Genomic DNA, 21819 nt, shown 5'->3' with positions numbered 1-21819 from the left:
GCGCTATAATATGATTATCCTTTAATGACCCTTTAAATTTACTACAATAGAGTGCCACATAAAATAGGGACAATGTCACATTAAAATACCTCTTTAGAGTATTATTTGTAGACACCAACAAATAAATGTGTTATCATACGTATAGTTACAATTATTCTGTGTTTTGATTGTTTAATAACAATCATACGGAAATCGCATTTAAATAATTTATTTTATTATATAGTTGTGTGATTATTAAAACTAACTGTAACGACAAATTTTGAATTTCATAGTGGACTTAGCTCAAAAATTGTTTTGTTATTAAAGTTACTATAAATTTAATATCTACATTACGTATTCAAAAAAAAACCTTTCCTAATAGAATAAAACGTCAAATAAATAGATACATTTTTTAAATCTCTTTATATATTTTGCTAAAAAACCAACAAATAGATGGACAATAATATAATAAGAATTAACTATAAATTTCAACTTCAATAAAGAATAATATGTTGTGAAATTTTAAATTTATATCGACTTGTATAATAGGTTAAGAATAGTTGCTAGTTATCATATTGCTAATACTATTACCTAGCCCTAGTCACGTTCCTTGAAACTTTAATTATAACATCTATAACTGCGATGACATGCAAATATACGCCCTATATTTTATTGAATAAATTAGCGGTTGTTCTAGTTTTAAGGTAGATTCATCAACTAGGTCTTCAGAACTGCCTTTTGATGATAATATTTTGAGTTTTCTGCATTTTATTTTTTCCAAGCGAGACCGTAATATTGTTTTTACGGTACATTTTTTGTTCGCTTTCGACGTTTCTCAAGTGATGTTTTTTCACGTCGATTTTGGATCTAAATAAAACGCCGACGATTATTATAATCGAATTCCATCGGTGGCGCGGCAATACGTCGTTATAGTGCATTGCGCTATTATTATTATTATTATTATTTTTTTCCATGGCATTGGAACTAACCGAAACAATCTATACTAATGGTGCACAAAACGAAAAGAAAAAACCATCCCGCCTTCATGGTATAATGTGTACAAAACAGGAATTCTTTTTCGACCGTCCAAATTACTGGGACTTTTTTTTACACACACACACACACACATATATATATACAAGTATATAGTATTAATAGTATTATTTTTCGTATTGGACGAATGATCGTCTATGTTATATCGTAGAGAAAATTATTCATTGTCGTTATTTCAAGGTCACATCAGACGGTATATATATTATTTTATAATATTATTATACATAATAGGTACACACTTTCAAAGCCACACTCGTCGCACGCATTATATAATCCCATGGTATTGGCTTTGAAAGTCTAATGGAAATCGACGTGCCACGTCCACCGGCGTATAAGAAAAAGCGAACTCGTCAGTCGGACAACGCATCTATGTAATATTATTATTATACAGTCATGTAGAATAGGAAAATCGATATCGAATCGCATGATATAATATAATAATATTAGTTATTATAATTTAAGACTAAGTTGTTTCACAGTCATTTTAGCTCGCATATTAAATGAAAAATCGATGGTCTAAATAAGTGGAATTTTTCGAAAATGTATACGTCAGTTTATAAAAGTTCGTAATTATACTCACATAAATATATAATGTGATTATTATAGAATATTTTATTTTACTTAGACTCGATAAAAACTATCGTATAAAAAAAATATAATAGATATCAGTTGCAAACAAAATTGCACCTTTATAAAGATCTGACTGTACCTAATATACAATTAATGAGTGTTTTTTGAAGCAAAGCATACTATAATAATATGTAGGACTGTGAAAAAGTTTTTATGTTAGGCCCACGAGTGTTACGCGACTCGAATGTACAATTTATAGTTGGTACCTACGTATTTGTACTCTACTATTTTGCCTATTGCATCTAAACAGACAATCGTGGATCACGAATTCAGTCGTTCGGACACGTCAGCCCAGTGTGCGTATTATAATAATATTATCGTCGTGCATGCACATCGCGGCAACAAACGGATCGGAATACATGCATACACCGTGAATGCATAAAATATATATTTAGGTCAAGACGGACACGCCAGGCCGGATATTAACGACTTGACATTTAAATCGATGCGACCATCAAGACGTCAAGTGTACCTAAATATATATATACGGTATACGGTATGTATAACAGGTATTATATATTATTATAATTTTATATTATACCACCTATACTTACGCGTAAACAAATATAGCGGTGCATAATATAAATGTGTCTATATGATTTACGATTTTACGAATGTGTCCGAAAAGAATTAAAAGAAAAATGACTATACCTACAGCTCAGTCGTAGTATATTATATTATTTTCCTGCGTGTTTGCCTTCCGGCCGAATCGGCCGATGCACGATTTTTCGTCTTCCGATACGAAACACGTTGGTACTTGTTAAACTATTATGTCCCAATGTCCCGAATAATATAATTATTATAGTGTATTGTAAGCAGTCTTAAGTAAGTCGTAGAGGAAATTGGAAAATTAATGATTACTTGACCTGAAAACTTATTCGAATAATATAATGTCGTATATTATATCGATTTAATGTCGCGTACTGTTGTATTAGGTAATACAGCTGGTCCATATGTATATACATGTGCAGCGACGCCACCACATAATAATAATATTATTATGTTCGATTGCCGGATTGCATAAAACGCGAAAAACGCTGCGTGTTCGTAATATTAGAAAAATAAAATCTGTATTATGTTTCACATATATTGCGTAATATTCGGTCTAGCGCCACGATAAGAAGTTATCATTGTGGATAATATAACTTACTTTTATCATTCAACGAATTAAATGTACAAATACAATATTATTTTATACTAATATTAATAATCACTTATTTTTATGCAACTGTTTATTATAATAATAATGTTTTTAACTTCCTAATTACGAGATTATAGTACATTTTTAAAGTGATTATAATTACTTAAATACAAATTGCATAAAGAATATCAGGGATATTAGACATAAAAAATATTGTTGTTATACGAGCTCTTTTGGGAATGTAACAAACTTGAAAATAATAAATAAACTTTTAGTCTTGATCAAAAAAAAAAAATTCCAATAATTATTCTAATTTTATCTTAGACTAAATTTGAATATATAATATCATATTCAAATATTATGATAAAAGTACTGATATTATAATTTTTTTAATTATTATATAGTATAACATCATGTTATATAAACGACTTATTTTAATAAAAATCACATGATCCTATATAATACAAAATATTTGAAATTAAATTAACATCCCGATTCCGTCTTACATATTTGTATATTTATATATAGAGAGCACATTCAAAAGAAAAGCTAAACATAATGTTATCTAAATTCAAAAGAAAAAACTTAAAAATTGATAAATGTCGCTTTAATGGATACAAATATTTTTATTTATGCCTTTTTAAATTATTTAAACATAATATGTACCTAATTAATTATTAATTGTAAATTTATACAAAATTGTTCCATGAGAAACGCATTTTTAAATTTCATAATAATATCATATTATATTTACTAATTGATATTATGCTTAATCATCTGTACAATTTACAGCATTTTATTATTTTTCCGTGATATTGTATTGAGATCATATTTTATTTATACATTCATTTTTGAAACTGTATGTGTTAGGACGTAACCACCGGGATACTTTTATTTGGGACACGATATGCTTACCTGAATTCGGACCACAATTGGCCATTTCCGATTTTCTCTAACCCTGTGTGCCTGACTATTAATTGTATTATTATTAGATACATAAAATAATGTTATTTAAATTATATACTAAGAGAACTTGGCCTCATTGGTTGAAGATGTATTTTTTTCGTTGAATAATGATTTCGTTTATTTTTAATATAAACGTGAGAAACTATACGACAAATGACAATTTAAAGACTTTATCAGTAATATTAGTATACAACGAGAAAATATTTTATCAAAACGATGCAAAACAAAAAATATATTTCATAATGAGGTCTGAAAAGAAATTCTCACGTAAATATATATAAAGCATCCTAATAATTAGCTTAAATAAATAATGATAATAAAAAAAAGAACAAAATTAAACGTTCAAAAATAATGTAAATAAAATTATATTTATGTATTTAAGGTTTCTTCAATGGATTGAAATATTTATACAGAAAAAAAAAACACTAAATTATAAAACTTTGTTTTTGTAAATAATTTGATTTCGTTGTGCTTGTATTATATAAATTAAGCGAACTTGGACAGAGAAATATCATTTATGTGTGTGAAAATTTAAAATAGAAAAATTTGTATGGTAGAAAATGAATGAAAAAAAATATAGAACACTAAAATATGTTAATCTCGGAAAATGATTTGACCTAGATTTCAGTTAAGCGTGAGGAATTGTTAAATCAAATAATATAGGTATGATGAGAAATTGAGGATGATAGATGTTCGTGGGCGATCGGTGTTAACACTCGAGTAAATCATATAACAATATAATAATAGTAATACGACAATATGTCTCTGAAAATTGAAAAGAAAATAAAGCTGTCGAAATTTAACAAGAATTTTCCTATTATTTACGTTAGTATACACTATAGTATTGTACATTATAATGGATATATTTTCCTGGCATGCGACGATTCGCATACAATTCTTGTACAATTACAAGAAAGTATTTAAGTGGGTGGTAATATTAATAAATTAATTTAACACAGTTATTTGAAATTCAATATTTATTATTATCATTATTGGTAAGATAATATTTTATTATAAACGAAAAATGATTTTGATATCAATCGATATATTATCCACCTCCACCTTTGAGAGATTATCGATAGTTTAATGCTCTACTCGTGTTATTATTATTATTATTGAAGTTCTCCACGAATCGATCAAACTATAAATCATTTCGTGTATACTATATTATATAATACTCGCATTTATAGACATACATTTATTCTGTGTGCAGATGGCGTGTTATAGACGTACAACTACTACAATATTAGAATAATACAAAATATCATGAGTGACGAAAAAGACACAAATATTTGTAATTATCTGAAGACATCGGTGATTTTCCGCAGTAAAGATTGGTTTATATTTTTAATCTCGCGAAAGACTCGTCGTATGCCGTGTATGGGTCGTTGTTTCCAAGGTCCATATTAAAAACATTGGCTGAAAATCGTGAACCGTTACACACACTCACAGGCGCGTTCCCCTTCACTCGTAAATTATTATTTACCGATTTCGTGTAACGAAGTTACGAATGTAGGTCGGTCCAAACAAAGAAGAAAATAATATAATTATTTTTAAACTAAATATTTATATATATAGATACACAATACACATGCTAAACTTTGGTTTCATCGAAATGCAACGTGTGTGCTCTTTGCAGCCATGTGAGTGATTTTGATTTATATTATTTGGAGGGAAAATCATGAAACAATCGCAACAGCGGTGTGTGTATTTCATTATGATAATAATATTGTAATTTAAAAACTGTTTTATTTTTTATAAAGGTAAGCACCATGTGGAGTAAAGTACCGGAAAGTCAAAACGGATTTAGACGAAACGCGCGCACCTAATTTATTAAAAAAAATATACATAACTGTGCCGGTTCTAAGAGCATAACATAAAATATGAAGTGTATACTACTTATAGTATACAGAGAAAACAAAGCGTTGTTATTATTTTGTAGTATTAAAAAAATAAATAAAATTCGGAATCAGCTAAATGATATGAACGAAACAAAATAAATTTTCAGCGCAGTCGTGCAGATTACCCACATAAACTTGATTTTATATGGTTGTGATGGTAATAACCGTTAGGTACTTATATGTTGTTTAATTCAATTATTAATATCTATAAAATGCATACTAATATTATTACTACTATCGACTATAATGATTTGGACAATTTATTGACTGCTAAAATTCACTATTTGACCCCGATTACTTATTAATTATTAAATAATATAACCAAGAAATTATTTTATTTTATTTAAAACTTTAAAAAGTACCTAATAAAAATTAAATGTAAATCCTGCTATGTTGTTCAATATTATTAATTTATATTTTATTTTAAGGTTTGGTGATTTTTAATTAAAAATCAATAAAATAAAAATATATTCAAATATTGATATATTTAAAACTTCATTGGAAAAAAATCGCATAAAATACGGTTTGTTATCTTAATGATTTTGTCTTAAACACTGTTAATATTCGTTACATTAGACAGCTTATAATATTATATTCTATGTAACTTGTAACGGCCGTGGCGTCAGCGGTTCTATTCGTCTGCTGACGTATTTATGTAGGAAAGCTGCAGCCACTGCAAGTGGAGTCGTGTCATACGATTTTTTTTTACTCAATATGAATGGCATTGAAAGGACTGCAGTTAAAAGTGGTTGACTTGCTAGGCTGTGCTTGTGAGATAACTCAGATAACCGATATGTTGTTGTCGAGTATACGTTACTATTGTTAATATTTGATATAAAAGTAGTAAGTACCAACTATGTACAAAATGTAACACAATCTACATACTTATATATAGGTCCAAAATTTTACAATATATTACCGTTAGAAATTTCTTTAAAAAAAAATCATATTTTGGCTACTACAAGAATAAATTATAGACAGACTCATAATAAATGTATGTGATTAATTTATTATTTACTTGTATTAGTTATTATTGATTAATTATTTTTTTTTTTTAGTTGCCAAATATTGTATTATTTACCCCAGACGATTTTTTACACAATACTAAATTAAAATATTATATTATATAAATAAAGAACAAATAAATATTTATATTGATATTTTAATAATGTGAGAAATGTTTATTGCAAAGTGTAATTATTTAATTTTATATCAACTAATATTAATAAATTTATATTTAAAATTGTAAACTCATGGGTTCCCACATGAACATGTTCAGTGGCGACCATTATCTTCTTGAAAAAAAAATAAAAATAAATAAATAAATACATGTTTTGCGGGTTTCTGTAAAACAACCATAAATACTTCGACCCGACCGAGTACCGACAATTGGTCACCCAAAACGATGTCATCTCGTTATTTAAATCATTATTCAAACGATATACAAATAATCGTACCTCGTACAAAAAAGAGGCTTTACCGAATGAAACTATATTATGACGATGCTGCCTTCAATCGTTTCGATTTTACCACCCAACGTATCATGCAGGCGATATCGGTCTACTTCAAACTCGAACGTTTACCTATATATATATATATAATATACTATATATATATATATTATACAATTAGATACGCTGCAGGTTAGTGGATTCATTTCGATCGAACATTACATTAACTGTTTGTTGGGCATAAGAAAAATAAAATTGGTATCGACCCGGCCTAATGAATATTTTGCGATCAAGCGTCCATCAATGATGGAGTCGAAAAACGCACGCTTTTTAAATGCAATTTATTGTAATTCCTATTATGTAAATACGTATAAAGGTATAGTATAAGGTTAGGTATTCCTTAAACCGGAAGTTTCTTAGGAAAATTATAATTTTTCAATTGTTTTTACACTTTGTTCGTATGTTTAATTATTTATAATTTAAGTTATGCCCAAAAATATTATAGGTCAATGATTCCAAAAACAAAAATAAATTATACATGACATATTTTTCTAAAAGACTAATATTCAACTTGTATATTTAAATGACAGTTGTCAGCATAAAGATAAGATTTTAAATTGATGTGCCATATAATAAAGTTTCCCCAGCTATAAAAGGCACTGTCGTGTTCGTATAAATTGAATTTTTTTCCCAAAGAAATATTTCCAACGGCTCTGAGAATATTTCCGAAATATGCATTGTTCATGCGAACGTTCCTTGTGGAATATACTAAAGTATATAAGTATATATTGTTACGGGCGCCGTTATTTTTGCAACGTATCGAACGATTTTCAGCTCCTCCGGTCTTCGGACGGCTTTCTATACGTATAACGTTACGTTCGATGCAAAATATCGACGGAACTCGATGTATGAATAATAATTACGATCGGCTGAAAATCGTGTACCGGAATCACGTCGATTACATACTATAATATGATTATATTCCGTTGTCGTTCTGTAGGTGGCGGTCGAAACACGGGGGTTTTCACCAAGTTTGGACTGAGGACATGGTAATATTATTACAAGCTACACGCGCGATGTTTTATAATAACAAATACAATTTAAATATGGGTAGTTTAATATACACGGGATAATAAGCGTACTTACGTATTATCATAGACATGTGCTAAAAAAAGAAAAAAAAACTCGTAATTGATAATCGTTGCAATTTCACTGTACCATAATAATATTATTATTATGTGCATTAACGCGTTTTAATTAAAACCATTTACGAGAAACCGGTCGACTGTAATTATTATTACATTGCAGTTCACGTAGTAATAACTAATAATAATAATAATAATAATAATAATAATAGTAATGATACACGCAAGTACCGTACAGTAAAAAATTTTTTTCGTTCTTTCTTTTTTCCGTAATCTTTTGTAAACACCGCGGTATCATAACACGCGAATACGGTTACCGATGTGTCGCCGCAAAATCATCACGGAAAAAACAAAAAAAAAAATTCCTATAGTCACAACTATTATAGACGCTATCCACCGCAATAAGAATTATATTTTCCGATTTTATTTCAGAGTAAATGACAGACCATTTTATTATTGCAGTTTGTAGCAATATTCTCGATAATATATGATTTGTGACGTGCAAACCTGTATTTCAGAACCAGTAGTCGGATGTGTGCTGTAGATTAATTACTTGTTACAAATTATTATAATGACAAGCATATAATACATATATCTATATGGGGCTTTATATTTTATGTATGATTACTGGGATTACTGGACTACCTGACATGCACAAATAATATTATATATTATTATAAGTGTATTGAGCTAGCAACATTTTCACGCGTTCGACTCGTCGATGGATATATTATCGTATACGTAATACGTACGAACGAACAGACGCTGCTCCTCACCGTGCAGATGATGCGATTGTAAATTAGAGCTTATCTACACGGTATTTACCTATAACATGCAAAGCGGCACGTATTTATCGAAATCCGCTCGTTCTAAAAAAACCACCGAAAATAATGATTGGACACTTCGTTAAGCAGGAGCGTTCTATGGTACGAACCATTAGTTTTTATTTTCGGGGGGCTATGCGCCAACTTTTTCACGACTGCGATATTAGAATGAATCATTACGTAACCATGGCGCGCGCGTATACAATAATATACAGCCACATAATAAATATTGTCAAACTCGACAACTATCCCGACTAAACGCGTTATCGTAACAATAATAATAATATTAAGTATACGCAATAATAATAATGGTCGAAATTATAGTTATTATTATGACCACGAAGGCGCCAACTGCTGCAATATTGTCGACCGAGGTTTTATCATGCGATATATGCTATATTGTGTTTTTGTTATTTTCATCAGAAATCTTACTATAAAAATAAATAAATATCATAATTGTACGACAAAACATAAACAAATAAATAAAATGCAAATGTACAAATATTTTGTGGTAAAAATGAAATTCCTGCACAAACGTTTAAAAGTTAGTTATATGAATTATAATTAATATGTTTCAACAAATTTTGCGTGAAAGTTCTTACAAACTATATACTTACCTATGTATTTTAGGTTAAAAACTACAATGATTTTTACAATTTCTATGTTTATACATTCGATCATAATTATTGTTTATAAAACATAACGGTGTTTACATTTCATATTTCAGACTTTAAACAAAAATGCAAATCATTGATTTTAAAATCTGTTTTTTATATTTTAGTAAATAATCAGTTATGTATAGGAAGCTATAGGGACATTGATTTTAAATTTTGCATGTCGTACGAAAACCGTGATTACGCAACTGTTTAAGATTAAAACATAGTTTTACAAACAATGTCCATAAAATACATATAACTTAAATTAACCTAAAACAATAATGTGTACATCAAATATACGTAGTTTGCAGTAACCTATAAATAGAAAATGTATATTACTTAAATTGCAGTAAAAATCGTGTTTAACCTTTGGAATGACATTATAAGCGTATATCTATTATTTATTTCTGTAGAGTGAGTAATGGGTATATAGTATAGCCAGTATAGGTATTATTAAAGTACCATTATTTTATTCTACCAGAAACCTCATTTCATCAGTGTACGACTATTATAACATTTATTTTATAACTGTTAATAATAAAATCCAAACGATACAAACAACCGCATTATTTTATTTTTTTTTTTTTTTAAATATTATTAATTCTGCGGGGTTCGAAACGTATCCATACATTCGCATATTATTTTATTAGGCCGAATTCATTGAGTGTAACAATGACGTACTGCACTTAATTGCCAAAACGGACTTGATGCAGATTATTTTTATTATTATTATTTTATTGTGTCTGTAATTTTCTAATTCTGTTTTCCATTACACGAAACTGTTATTGCTGCTATGTATCAATGTATGCAATTTATGCAGGTGTATAGATACATTATTTTATATCATTATAGTCGCATAAATTGTATTTACGTATTTTGGACAACAACAATGATGGTACGTATGTATACGCATTATTATTAAAATAACGTTTTGTTTGTAAAACATACAAGACCTGTTATAATATAATATTCCTATAGGGTGGTTAAAATTTTAAATTCCCGTTCATTAAATTTAGATTTCAAACTTCAAGCAAAAGTTATTTCAATTCAACCATTATTACTGCAATTTTTTTCATCTACCTTCACAATATTAACGATTTAATGTACTCTTATATTAATGTTTTTAAACTTTAAACAGTTTGATATACTATCAAAAAATAGTATGATATTATTTAGGAACATAATTATTACAAATTAGCTTTTTCGCGAAAACTCAATGTTCTTTCGAAATATTCATTTTTTTTCCAAACAGCATTCAATTGTTTAGGTTTTTGCATAGACCAATATAATTAAACCCCCCAGAGATGAAATTTTAAAATGTTTAAAAACTATGAAATACACATTGCGAGATATGATATTTAAAATTATTTATTTTATTATGTATTATTATTATATCATATTACATATATCGTATTATAATTACATCTTTAAATAATAATATTATAATAAATAAATATAATATTTACTTTTAGTATATTTACTTTTAAATTTTTTTCACGATGAAATACCTCATCTTGCAATTTACATTTCATGTAGTCATAGTTTTAAAATAACATTTCTAATTTAAGTTAATTATCGTTAGTATATAAAGAATTAAAAGTCCTAGAAAAGTACAGATTTTTACGGAAAAATGAATAACTTAAAACGAACTGCTCCTTTGCAAAGAGTTTAGTATTTTTGCAAGAAAATTGATTTCTCAAATGATATATAAATCAATATAGGCGTGTACTGTTTTGCGTTTATGAAGCTTGAATATTATTAATATTAGATTAGATTTTGTATATATATATATGTATTATTCTACTTATTCAAAAACATCTTAACTCGACGGACTAAGGTGTGGAATTCATGTTAACATTTGTTGTGATTTAAGTATTCAATTTGATTTGTACAAATATCTAACAAAATTAACTGTTGCGTAACTTAGGAATAGTTACAGCGGTTTGTAATTATTGCCTTTTTCTAGTACTTCACTAGATATTGACCGGTGTTTAGTAACACTATAAATACGAGTCAATCTGCTGGACTCCATCATAGACCGGTTAGGTCTCACCAAGTAGGTATATTATAAAATATTATAATGTTATGCTAGTTAAATTTGTTGTTTAGGAAAATTAATATAGTTTATACTATAGCATGGAAATTAAAAAAAAAGTGGCACAATAATTTTGATTATTATACAAAAGTATTATTTTTAGTCATTATCAATGCCAAGGTTATTGTTGCTTACCGTTCCGCTATCTATTCTATTACATCGTTGTGTTGCTATGATACTTTCTGTTTGACGGCAACTGAATACGTTTCGTTTACAGATACGCGGCGTCATTTTAATAACCGTGTTATTATATATTATAGGCACCAATATAATATATAACTATATATTATTTTAAACTAATATACACTGACACTGAACATAATAATCAAAAATAATAATATAATGGATATAATTTTTGAGTGGAAGAAATTATTTTCCTTTCCAGTGATTTGAAAGTTATTTTATTCCTAGATTTTTTATTCATTATACAGTATACATTACACATAATAAACATATAATAATGATATGTATATATGAATATACTGTGGATTTGCACTGACGAGTAAAAATGTAAATATTATAAGCATAAAGCATATGTTATTTATGTACATAATATTTAATGACTTCTAGCTAGTACTATAAATATTGTCAAAGCACTCAACTTATTATGATCGTATTAAAATCAGGTTTTTAATTAAATTGTTTCTGAGGATATAAATAATAATACTATATAATGGAGCAAATTCAAATATGTCTAAGAGTTCTAATTTAGTCATGTAAATTTTATTTGTAAATAATAATAGACAACTCAAAACACTCAAATACATAACAAAAACTTCACCTCCTTGTTATAGAAAAGAGTACTAGACTAATATAATTTTCAATCAATATTTTTGTTATACGTAAATGTCAATTTTTTTGGGTAAGTCGAAATTGAATCACTCGAAGTTTGTCGTAGTCGCGACGTAGAAAATGACAAAAAAAAATATATCAAAACTAATGCAAACGTGCTCGTGAAAGAGGCAACAGAATAATTTTCCATATCGTTAGCGTGTATCGTTAACCCTATACACTGCTATACCTATTATAGGCAAGCATATTATTGTTTTCTATCGGATCGCAAGCAAACCGGTCTCGATACCAGCTGTGTCAGCAGTCGTTGTACGGGCAAAAGAGAACATAACAGTATATTATTTTGTTGTTTTTCTCGTAAATAAATAATAATCATAAAAAAAAATTACGAAGAATAATGGAAAGTCTCGGCGGTATCGCGCGCGCAGAGAAACCAGACGCACACTGCTGCCGAGTGCTGCGCTATCGTACTCCTGCTTGTGGATGATGATAATAATATAATATATGTACTATGTAGTTGCTCTGCCCTACGATTCCGCGCGCGTCCATAACAGGCCCGCCGGAAGCGGTTATTCAATAGACTGGAATCGTTTTATTTTTTCTATACATATAATATATCCGTTACAAGACATCGATCGTAGTGGTTATTGGAACCGGCCTATACGCTCGGTTACCGTGGTCATTTTAGTAAGATTCCGAAAAAAAAAATAACAAAACAAAAACGATACATTATTCTTAATGACACAGGAAGAACTGAAGAAGACACCAATCGTTTGTACGAATTAAATTGGCAGTTAATATTACAAGATGACTAGTTAAACGACTTGTCCAAATGTCACCGCGCGTGTCCGAGGAAGTAAAAAAATATCGAAAAATATTATAATAATACTATTATAAGAGAGAAATTCAAATATCAATATCATCGTCAAAATCTTCCATTTATTTCGGACGCAACACACACTATAATATAACGTTTATTGTAGTACGTTATGCAACGGCTCAATTACTCGATTGTCGAGTATTATTTTTATACAATAGTTATACCTACTTCGGTTATTTTAAGGGATGTGTGTTGCTAAAAGTGCTAAGATAACTATCTTTTATTTTTTTTAACTGTGATCTGTAGTATATCAAGAAAAATATACGAAAACTATATCCATCGACATCAAAACTACTGTGTAGTGCTGAATTCGAATTATATTAGGTTTATTTGTAATACCTATGTACTCATGTCATGGCTTATGATAGATTACTGTTATGCCAACTTTTGATTGATACGGCGGAGAAACATGTTAATACTTAAATTTTCTATTTTTATAATAAATGATTTTTTTTTAAACATTTTTAACAATTACGTGATCAAAATTGGAACAAACAGTTTCTGACTTATTAAAGAGTATACCTATAGTTCTATACTAAGATTAATATATTATATATGCCTATATACAATACACATAACATTAAATTCAATATTATTCAATATTTATTTATTAATATTTATAAAAAAAAAAAATTGATAAGAGATTCAATAAGCCAGAAATTATAGTATATAGTATAGATTATTTGATTTTTAATTACCATGGGCTATTATAATATCCTTAGTATAGGTACATTAAGTTTAATAAGTCAGAAACTACTCGTTTGAATTTAAATTTAGATACATCCCAATTTAAAAAAAATAAAAAATATCTGTTAAATAATTTATAGTTTAATTTAAGTGTAGTTCTCGTATAGAAACGAAAATGTATATTATCACAGTACACTCCATGTTAGGTTAGGTTAGGGCAAACGAAATAAATAAAATAACTCCATGTATAGTAAAAAAAATCAAAAATACAGTTTTCAAGTATGTTTAAAAATTTCAAAAAACAGATTTTTAATAAGTACATATTATTATTATTAAAAAAAAAACGGAGTGAGTCGGCTCATTGAATCACCCTGTATATGCATTTATATGGGTACACCGATTATATTCTTCACGATGCTAAAACAGTCGATACGATCTGACGGCAAAGATGTAGTTTGTTCCACGTGGTCATCGGGGTGTAAAATTATCGTGACGACAGCTATTTACGTTGAAATATACCTATAACATTATAATTGTGTGCAATTTTTGTCCAACGCCAACACACCGTGAAACGATTCCGCGTAAGACGTGTTGTACGCATCGTATAATGATGATAATAATAATAGTTTAATGAAACAACTGCAGAATCTTCCCGTTCTCTTCTATTGCCACAATAATAATAGAGACATATATGTATAGATATATAGATATTTATATGTATCCTGCGAACAAAGACACGGGGCGGAAAAAAACTAAGAAGGAAAACCGTCGTCGTAACCGCAACAATGTAATACGACGATGTACGTGTTGATATAATATATTTTTTTTTCTTATCCATTTCCTACACATAGGTGTGATATATTCCGAAAAAAAATGTAAGCACAGCAATAATACAGGTAATAGCTCAGTTGGTATCCTACAGCATGTTATTAGCTGTTTATATAAATATATGATTGGAGTAGGTCGCATCAATCGTATTGCATATATCAATTTTATAATATTATGAATTATGATACTATATATATGTATATACACATACTATATACGCATAAATAACGCCAACCGCATGAAACAGATTTTGATATTTGGCGGCTAAATTGTACGTGACGAGCGCAGGCACACGAATCTTTATTTTTAGGTAATTAAATTTCCGTTCCATTGTTTGGATTTTTTTTCTTAAATTTATATTGTATAATATTATATTAAAAATATCCCTGGGAGTTTGTTTTCATCAACATTTTTACGAAACACATATGACATAACACGCGTCGCATGTGCACATTGTTTTAGTTTAAATTACTATTTACTCATGATACCTACCGTACATATCAATACAGTATTGTGTCGTACTCACTATTATAGTCATGTGTAGAAAACTACGTATGTAACATAAACTCAAAAAACATAATTTTGCCAGTTGGATTTTATTTTTTTTATAGGGCATTGTCTCTGCGTGTAAATGTCTGGCGTGGAGTCAAAATTCATTCGTATGGACAAAATAACGAAAATCGATGTTTACACTATCGTTTCGTGCAAAACATGACCTAGTGCACCTAATTACAAGATCGTGATTTATATTTCGTTTCATCATAGTCCGACTGGGCGCCATAACCTATTTCTTTTGTGTGTACGAATCACAACGTTCTCAATAGAAACACATTCACACAAATACAGTATTATTCATTTAGTAGATATGTAATTTTTTAATTTTTTCTATTTATTTAGATTATTTTACTGTCAATATGGTATTTTTTATTTTTTCTACCTAAATATTATTTTAGAAACATAATTTGTAAAAATACTATTTTAGCAATACGAATTTGCAAATGACAAATCGTAATTTCATACAAATAATAACAACATAGCAAACAAATCGAGTGTTAATCTAATAAAAAATATTTACGGGACAATTTTTCCGACACTTGTCTTGTAGAAAGTATAATGGAATATGATATGACATAAACTATAAACAGTTTCAACCGACATTTCGAGACGGCTATTTAAGGCCAATTTATGTTATAGTATAAAATATATTAGATACGGCAAATTTTGAGGAATTTATGTATAATATTATTTTATGCATTTTATCGGTTAAATATCACGATTTGATGACGAAAAATAGCACGAACATTTCCCGACTAAACAGCAGTTGCAGAATCAAATCTTAAAATGGACCGTGTTTTTAATACACGCTTTCGTCGTTTAAATTTATAAATATATGTATACTAATATATATATTAACAATCGTCGTGGGTTGTGCGGTTATTAAAAAATATATAGAAATAGTTTAATTGTAATTCGATGAGCTCTCATCGATATACATTTATAGGTCTATTAGCAATATATCTTATACGTACGCCGCATACTATATAATTTGGACCACGATCCCTTATCATTGCAGCTCCACGTTAAAAAATAAGTGATTATTGATTGAGCAATAAAGTTAATATTAAAATATTAAATAGGTACAACACAAACTTGCGTATAAACTGTCGCGCAACATAGAAGATAATAAGAAATTACATATTGTCCACGATAGGTTTTTCGTCGTTTGATTATCTATAGTTTCAGTGGTTTAATTATTCCAGATACGAGACGATAATAATGTAAAAAGAAAGAAAAAACGTTAATTAACCCAAATCGACAATAACAAAACGTATCACATGAGAGAAGGCCATCGACATCAACATGTACATCGTCTGGATTTAAAAAAAAAATTATATACTACGTTTTACATTGTTATTGATTATTTTTAGTTCAATTTTTATTTATTAAATAAAGCAACTTTGAATGTCCAATAATCAATACCTTGTCACTGGTATTTACTATATTATGTGTGGTAGGTACCTATAATTTTATCTTGATCTGATAATTTAATCGATTGCAGTTATATACGACTGAATAATTTATTGTACTTTATTATATTGGCATATTTATATATAGAAAAATAGTTTCACCAGGTAACATCTTTGTTACAAATAAAATCTTAATTGGTTTATAAGTATCCGTAGTGTTTTAAGAATAGAGGTAATATAAAAACGGATATTTTCGCCAGGATATTACTGTGACTTTAATAGATAACACGCTATTCATGCATGAAAAGAAATCAGTTATGTTATGTAATATTCTTTGTTGCCACCTCTTCATACGATTTCGTTACTATTGTTTCAATACATTTTTATTTCGAAGACCTGGTTTTATTGAGTACAGAGAAAACATTTTATAATCATTATTATTATTATTATTATTATTATTATATGCACTAGAGATAATTGATGACTTTTAACAAACAAACAGTTCGTCATCTCAATTGTCTCCGACATTTGGGTCCAATCTATCGATAATTAGGACCAACGCAATTTAATAGTAATGAATGATAATAACAATAATAATAATAAAAATACACTAGTTGCATAATAATAATTTATTATTTGAAATTTAAAAGGTTATTTGTTGTTAGCAACTTATTCTACTTTACAGAAAAACGAAAAAAAGGTTCTAACATATTTTAAAGCTTTAAATTACTATAACTAATTTAGTTTTAGAGATAATATTATAATTTTTTGTTAATTATTGTTATATTAAATATTTCTTTTTTAGAAACTGAACAACTGTGTTTTGAAAAGTTTCAAATAATTAAAGGTTAAAATATTTTTTTTTATTTAACTGTCTTGGTGATTACTATATTTTGAGTTACCTGTCCAGATTGACGTTTAAACAATTGTAACAAACATTTTATAGGTACCCATACTGCATACTGAAAACAAATTAGTAGTATCATGTACTACACATATCGTGTGGTGGTTACAGATTAACTTGTTGTTTATATCTCGATTTAATACTTGAACTGCTAATTTAATTAACTTACTACCTACATACAAATTGTATAATAGTTATATAATTCACCATGAAATAATCGTAATAAAATATTTGACAAATCAACGCATTCAAATATTGTTTATAACGCTGTACATTTGTGCTACTTATAAATATTATTTTTTTAATATTTTTATATCAAATAGTTAAACAATCTATTATATTTTATTTTATTCTATTTAATATTAATATTATCTTTCTACCATATTATAATTTACAATTAAATGTTATTAATTATTTTTCCTTTACAACCGAACAAATTTAGAAGATAAAAAAATGATGTATTGTTTTACGTTGTAAATTAAAATATTTTACTATGCAAAGAATAAGTAACATACATACTCGTACGCACTACATTTCGTCTATCATAAATATTTTATTTTAAGTTATAAAATAAATTATAATTCAAGCAGTTATGATGAAAATATTTTATTCATCTCTCGTTTTTGTTTTGATTGTAGTCGTTGTAAATATAGAATTGTTAATTAATAGAAAAATTAATTATTTTTAATTACGATCGTGTCACTGGATGGCCTATCATGTCTTATAATGTCTGTATACCAGCTTTAAACTGACATGACTTCACCTGATGTGCTAATCAATTCTCTATTAATATTTATTAAATAGTAATCGCTTATTTTTAGAAAATGTATTGTAAAAACTCATTCCTTAAATTATATGTTATTCAGTTTTTAAGATATGATAATTAATAAATAATATTATAAAATATGATTGTCAAACGGTTAAATTCATTTAGTAGAGGTTCAAAATGTGTTACTGTTAAGTGATACGATAACATTGTATGGTCCGCACTTATTTCGTAAAATTTTAAACTATAAAACAAAAATGGCCAAAAGCTCACACAGAATCTACGTCGATTACATCTCTGCCGGCCGACAATATTATTCTGAGCAAGTTCTGCTGGTATGCAATTTATTATTTATCTGATTGTGAAAAGGGTAGATTTCGCCCTTCATATAATATATCCCCTATGGATCTATTAAATTTAATTAAAAACAGAAAACATGGCTATTTGAAATAGTTGAACTACGTAGGTAATTTAAGCGACATAACTTTTAATTTGTAAATTGCACATCCATAGAATATTCAATACACGACACATTTTGACTACGACAAAACGTTTTCTTCGATATTAATATGAAGCGGGATTTGGAACGATACACGTAAGTCAACTTATGCGATTGTATGATATTACAGAGTGGTTCGATGACGTCGGCGCGAAAATTGACGGTCAAACACAACACGTGTATCGGCCTCGAAAATTAGATCACAGATACACTGCGGGCGATCGTTACCTATAATATTATACTAATATCGAAAGGCTGCAGGTGCTTCAGGTATCATATACATTACACACACACACACACACACACACTATTAATAAGAAACGACAATAGTAGTAATACGAATAATAACAACAACGATAACATAATATTTTATTATGCACGCGTAGTTAAAACACCATGTATTACAACAATAATGTATAGGGTTACAAAAATCGATACTGCCCCCCGAGTATTATTATTTATTGTTGTTGTTCGTTTGTTCACTGTTGCGTAATTTGCGGGGGTACACGCAGAATCGATATGATAATGTTATTGTATGCGACCGATACGAATGTAAATACCTACTATATACATATGCTCTGGCATTGAGTTATTGTTATACGAAAATATAAAATACAACACAATCAACGATGATCGGTCTTCGTTTTCGCCATTGACTCGGCCGTACGTCAGCCGTGTGTGCGTTTCCTATGGCAAAGTTCGGTTTTAGCGCGGCGCCGTATCGATCGTAAAACTCGGTCTAATGACGTGAGCGTGTATTGATAGTATTTTGATATATATATATATATATATAGCTATTTATGTACTTGTTAAGTGAATTGTATTATACGTCTTTGCGTGTACTTACTATAAAACCGTTGTATGTATATAAATATACCACCGAACGTCAGACTTTCGACGGGAGCATGGTCAACGATATTTTGGTAGTTACGTGCAGCACGGAAACTCGGAAATGTACGCGGACCGCGTTCACTGCGATAATCGAATAGTATTATAAAAATAACAACAAAACCAAACAAAAAATAAAACGATTGTTAGCCTATTATTATAAAAATTATATTGTTTATTAGTGTGATATCGACGCTACAATAACAACAATAACAGCGGCAACAGCGTTAACAGTGCTTTTACATCTGATCTACATCGTCTACTAACAGTACTAACGGGTTACCACGGGTACGCACGTACAAGCACACCGTCTCTCGTAAACGCGAACGTTCGGTCGGTCTAAGGTTGCAGTGGGAGTGGAAAACCCGCCCGACCACGAACGCGGTTACGGTCGTTGTCGCACAGTATATCGGCTAGCGCCATCTGCGAGGCACGTTCGACGGACGCGGCGCGTGTCCGGTGTTCCGGTGGCCCACAACAGTCGAGTGAAGATGGCGACACCGGAAACGCTGATGGTGGTGACTATATGGACATAGTACGGTCGACGTCCGCTTCCGGTATTGAGTGTCGACGAGAGGGCGATGCGGCTTTTCTACCCTTATACGTGTTTGCTTAGGTTGCGGTCACTCTTTTCTGACTGATAATTATGTTATTATTTCGGTTATTACAAACGAGTGAATTAGGAATAGTCAAATCTATCGTTGGCCATGTCCAAGTATACGAGTTGCCACTTAGGTACCGTTTTTGTATTATCCTTTTATTTTTGGGAACTGTTGGTTAAGATGGATTAACTTTGTACGTAGTTGATGTTATCCAACAACATCTTTTTCTCAAACACAAGGAGATTTTAAAAACATGTTATTGCCAACGGTTACGCTAAAATATAATTGTATGTTAAATATTTTTATGCTAGTGTCTAGACACCGGTAGATATAATGGAAAAAAGCTACGTCGTAAACAACTTTGAATGTATAGAAAATGAGTCAAGTCACTTTTTAACGTTTTTAAAAAAAAATAATCATTTGAATGTTTAAAATTATAAAACGAGTAGGTAAACCGTTTCTTCGGTATTCTTTCCGTCCTTCATATTATAATATGTGATTAATATTTATGAACCTTTTAATTTACATTTTATAGTGGTAATAGTCGTAACGTATATCCTTTGTTAGAGTAATAATAAAATTGTGTATAGAAAACCAAAAAAAAAAAAAAAATAAAATAAAAAAAATTATACTAAATTGAAGTGTTTTTTCCCTGTAGTGTTTTTAATAATATTCATACATAAACATTGTCATAGTAATATATGCATGTCAATTGTGACTTTGTAAAAAAAAAGAAATGATGATAATAATAATAATAATAATATTGTTCAAATGATTCAATTATCGGCTCGCAGATTCGATAAAATTAACAACAATACAAGAGCATCACCATCTCGGACGATGTATTAGTCACTGATGCCTATGATGATGTACAATTACGTATATGCGACGATAGTTCGTATCGGGTATCGGACACAACAACGCGTTCGACCATACCGAGGAAGTATTTGTTAATCGTCAATATTTGAAAACGTCAACGGGTCGTAATATCATAGTTTGTCGATCCATCTACGATACATTCGATACAATCGTGTGGCGTAAACATTTTATGCGTTATTATCGCCTAACAATATATTTGCGTTCGCCCTTGCCCTTGAAGTGTCGTGCACTATTATAATAAACTTGGAATATAATATTATGTGCCTTATAAATATAAATAAGAACC

At 29.0% G+C, this 21819-nt stretch overlaps 1 protein-coding gene across 1 annotated transcript in view; it reads right to left on the bottom strand.

Moving 5' to 3' along the window:
- The window catches only part of LOC113549675, a 28381-nt gene extending 8048 nt beyond the window's left edge, over positions 1-20333 (bottom strand). Inside the window, exon 1 of the mRNA XM_026951082.1 lies at positions 20012-20333. The gene's annotated coding sequence lies outside the window, so the exon portion shown is untranslated. The remainder of the gene's footprint in view (positions 1-20011) is intronic.
- Positions 20334-21819: the final 1486 nt, after the last annotated feature.

Source organism: Rhopalosiphum maidis, chromosome 1, assembly GCF_003676215.2.
Source record: "Rhopalosiphum maidis isolate BTI-1 chromosome 1, ASM367621v3, whole genome shotgun sequence".
NCBI classification, from domain to species: Eukaryota; Metazoa; Arthropoda; class Insecta; order Hemiptera; family Aphididae; genus Rhopalosiphum; species Rhopalosiphum maidis.
The sequence above is the reverse complement of the archived record's forward strand: the minus strand, read 5'-3'. Positions and strand labels throughout refer to the sequence as shown.